Here is a 4,748-nt window from a genome sequence, read left to right on the forward strand (position 1 = left end):
ACCCTGCCTCTCTTCTGGGCTCAAGGAAGGACCTCCGCACCCCCCAGCTTTCACCCCTTTGCATTCAGGCCCCACTACGCTCTCCAACTTCCTCAGGCTTGCGGGCCTCTGGCCACCGGCTGCAGGGATGCCCCTTTCCCTCTGCTCCTGGAGGCGGTCCTCCCCAACTCCACCTTCCTACCCAGTGATCTAACATGCCCACCCCCACCTGAGCTCAAACTCCATTTCCCCAGGGAAACCCCTCCCAGTCCCTGCACCTTCATCAAAGCTTTCTTTAGAGCCTTTACCACAATTTGAATTTGAGTGTGAATATGTTTTATGTAAATTTGAACTTTGTGATTTTCAAATAGCATAGGCTAAAAATATTAGTAAATCTGTCTTTATGCTTAAACTTTGAAATAATGCAAACTTCCCAAAGTCCCTCCTCTTTCCTCCCCGCAAAAAAGTCCCTCAGGGACTGCACAGCTTCAGAGCTCTGTTTCCAGTGAGCTGTAAACTGGGTTTCCACTCTGGGTGGCCGTGCCCGGGGTCAGCTGCATGGGCCCCGCATTTGGTTACTCAGCACTGAGTTTCCTCTGCCTGTATGCATGCTGCCCATATTAATAAACTCTAATCATTCTCTTGTTTTTCTCTTGTTAATCTGTCTTTTGTCAGTTTAATTTTCAGGGCCCAAGCCACAAAACCAAGGAGGATATAGGAAACATTCCCCCCCCCCCACACTTATTGTTATCATAATTTAAAATTTCTTGAAGCTCTTAACAATATTCTCCAGTAGTCGTGCTGAGGTTAAGACTGTGCTCTGAAGGCCAGTCCTCATGACGCCTGGCGCTGACTGAGACTTTAAGTATTAGGACTGAACTGAGGAAATTTTAAAAAGTATATCAGGGAAAAAATCAGCTACACTGGCCTTGGGTTTTCATGTTGCAGGGTTCCCACGTCACAGAGTCGAAGAATGAATCTCGAGGACAATAGGGTGAAGTGAAGTGAAAGTTTATCAAGTGAAGGTGAGAACAGAGAAGAAAAGCTCTCTAGAGTGAAAGGGGTCCTGAGTGGGTTGCCACTGAGGGCTTTTATGGTCGGTCTTTTCTAGAAAACTGACCAGGGAACTTAAATCCTGATGTCATCACTGGTAGATGTCTACTTCTACAAAGTTACTTGGTAACTTTCAGTGGTCAATTTGTAACTATCATGAAAATACCTGTCTATATCATTTAAGACAAACAAGTGGTCTCCTTATGTCCCCTTCTTTCTGGTTTTGTACCCCTCAGCATTTCCACAACTGGGATTTCTGGGAGCCTGGTCACATAGCCCCCTGTGTGAGTCTAGTCAGGGGAATCAGGGGCCTCCTATCTCTCCCTGCCTATACCTTAACTCTTTCCTTAGTCATTCATTTTTGTGGCTCATTGTTCTGGAATTATTTGAGTTTTGAATTATGCTTGGCCTTTAGGGACATAGCTCATAAATAAAACACTACAACCCTGGGTATAGTGGGGAGATTATCTGACTCATGCTTTGCCTCCTGGGATCTATCTGTTTTGCTCACCATTTTTTATCACCAGCTTCTAGCACAGGGCCTTGTAGGGGAGGAGGAAAAAAAAAATCTTTTCCTTTACCCTCTTAGGTGCTATACCTGGGACCTGTGAATTAAACTGACAGAAGACAGGTTAACAGGATAAAGGTTTATTCTGCATGCATATGGGAACCAACGAAGTATCTGGCTCACTAAGTGGTTAATGACTTATATACTTAATTTAGAAGGGGAAAGTGAAGGGGTGAAGAAAGGTTTCTTATGGAAAAAACAAATAGTTTTTTTTTTTTTTTTTTTGGAAGGACAAATAGATTTTCAGGAGAACAGACAAGAGATGGGAAAGTTTGTGATAATGTTTACCTATACAGGTATGAGTGGTCTTTGGATCTTATTTACCATCACAAACTTCCTCTGGAGAAAGGATCTGGAGTAGGCTTTATTTGTGTTCTCCCTTCTGGGGGTAGATCCACCCTGAAGAGGAACTTATGGCAGCCTTATTTCCCTGTAGTGGCTGCTTTTAGTCCGAAAAGGGAAGCTCTGAGAAGGCTTTGAAAAAAAATCTGTTAAATGTCAAATATAATCTTTATGCTAAACTCGCTTCCTTTGAGGTGGTGTATTCCGGCCCTGTTCAACTGGGGAGAAACATTTCCCCCTATTTACTTGTTTCAGCGTCTTACCCTGAGTATATGATCCACACCCTCTGCTGGTGTCTATTCTGTTTAGATGCCCTTGACCCCGAGTTCCCTGACAAGATGGAAACGCAGTAGGGGAGACAAGCCAGATGCTCAGAGAGAACCGCATGAGAGCAAACAGTTCAGCACGGTGCTGTGCATCCAGATCCTGGGCGGTGGTCTTTTCCAGAAATTGCCACAGTGCTTGGAGAAGCCAACTTCCTTTGTTCACACGGGGGGGGGGGGGGGGGTGGGGGCATCACATTCCAGAGAGCTTCACCCTCAGGGCTTCTTTCCTTTCAGCAAAGAACCTGTTCTCGTGGAGTTGGAGGTGCCTGGCCTGGAGACGGAACCCGCTGGCCCCGGGCCTGCGCTGACGCCAGAGGGCAGCAAGGTTGTCCAGCCCGGGCAAGAGTGACCACCGGCCAGGCCCGCGGGGCCCAGGCGGGGCTTGGCTCTGCGGGACCAGGACGGAGAGCGGCCCAGAGGAGGAGGCTGGGCGGAGGCCCAGGGGGCGCGGTCGTGGCCTGGAGGCCGTGGCATTTCCAGCCCCGCCGCATTGCCCGGGCTGCTGTTTGGGGCTGGCTAATGATTAGCAGGAAAAATGTCACTCTGGGGCGGGCACACCTTCTGGGAGCGAGCGGCCGGTGGCAGGCAGAGGCCACCTCTGTGTTTACAGCCTGTGACGTGACAGAGCGGGGAACTTCCTGTTAACTGGTGACGCGGGTCGGGATTCTCCGGAGGCCACTCAGGTGTGTTCCTGCGTCTGTGTGCAGCGAGAGAGGACCCTGGCCCAGATGCCTTTGGGATCAGAGAACCTTCTCTGAAGCCCCGAAGAGGAAGGAGGCCTTCCTGCCCGAGGTAAGCCAGCTCCAGCCATTGGCCGGGTGTCTGTCCAGCGGGCTGGTCCCCAGGCACCTGTCTCGGGCTGAGAGGCGGGTCCCGGCCGCAGTCCTCTAGCTGCGCTCCCAGGAAAAGTGTCCCACGTTCAAACACATACTCTTTGTTGCCCAACTTCCACAAAGTTAAACATTAAAAGAGGGGGCTGCTCTGGGAGTTTAGGAATTCAAGATGATTTCTCATCGAGCTGGAGCCCCTTTCATAGTGCGCTGAGCTCGGGGTGCAGGGAAAGCTGAGACCCCGCTGGAATTTGGGAGGTCAGGATCCCAGTGCTGGAAAATCACTGCGGCTCCACTGTTCCTTCCATGCACCTGTAAATGCCGTTTGTCCTCCCGTGGGAAGGAGAGCTGCTCTGAAGTCTCTGGAGGCCCGCAGACGGCCCTGAGTCGGGCAGGCAGGGCAGCCCTTCCGGACGTCCCAGTGGAGCTGTGTTGGTGCCTATTTATATTTACGCACAGACGTTTGCAGGCAGCCCCTTGCATGGATTTTGCTGCAGCTAATTCTCACTCACCCTGACAAGCACTCCTCCTTCCTTCTGGGTTTTGGCTTCATGCAGCTGCCGGGAACAGAACGTTTGCAGGCACCTTCGGATTTTACGATCTCAAACTACTTCCAGGGACCCAGAAATAAGGGCTTGTGTGTGTGGGTAATTAAGTGAAATGATAAAATTCAGCACTCTCCTTCCTGAGATCATTCCTTCCGACTATTTTTGCCTTGTCCGGGCAGTAGGGAATTGGTTGGTGGTTAAATCCTGTCTATTTCATACAGTTTAATAAGGTGTAAGATTTTTAAGAAGACTTTGCAGTTTTTCACCTAGAAGTAGGTGCTTCCAGTCTTCCATCACAAAACGAATGAGAAGTTCAATCTCAGGGATCTGTGAAACTACTCCCTAGAGATATTAACTTACAAATTGCCTGCCATAGGTCCTAATGTAATTAAAACGAAGTGTCTGATTTCAGTTAAAACTTGAAATCGACTTCCTGATGGTTTCTTCCAACACACACCCTTCACGCCGAACCCCGCACACGTCAGCGTCTGCAGTAGTCCTGCCATGGGGTTCCTGTAGCTCTCGGGTGCTCCTACCCCGCCCACCCTGTGGTTCTGCTGGGCTCTTTGGAAACGGAGTCCCCCCTCCTTCGGAGAATAAGCCAGCATGGCCTGGGCAGGGACGGCGGCAGAGCGGAGCCCGTCACAAATGCTGCAATCTGGCCTGACTCAGCTCAGTTATCGGCATCACCTGGTGGACCTTAAGCTGCCACCCAGTTTCGACAGCGCTGGCCGCGCACTTGGCATTTATTGCTTTGGGTGAAATGTGTAAGCTTCTGTGACGCGGTGGTTCAGCTTGTCCTGCAGCCGCGGCTGGGGTGTAGCACTCTGGGGGACTGGTGCAGGCCTGGCTTGTTGAGCTGGGCTCATCGAACCTTCACGGTTGGTAAATGATTTATTTGGTGTTTCATAATTTGGGATCTGGAATCGGTCTGGGAAGGCTGGGATTTCACTTCGGCTTGTGTACAGCTTGCTGCTGAGGCTTGTTTGTGGGGGTCTCTAAAGCCTGTTTTAGATCACGGCCGGGGGCGGGGTCCACGGGGGGCCGGGGTCCACGGGGCCGGGGGCGGGGCCCACCGCGGCCGGGGGCGGGGTCCACGGGG

The sequence above is a fragment of the Phoca vitulina genome, unplaced genomic scaffold (assembly GCF_004348235.1).
Source record: "Phoca vitulina isolate PV1807 unplaced genomic scaffold, GSC_HSeal_1.0 scaffold68, whole genome shotgun sequence".
NCBI lineage: Eukaryota > Metazoa > Chordata > Mammalia > Carnivora > Phocidae > Phoca > Phoca vitulina.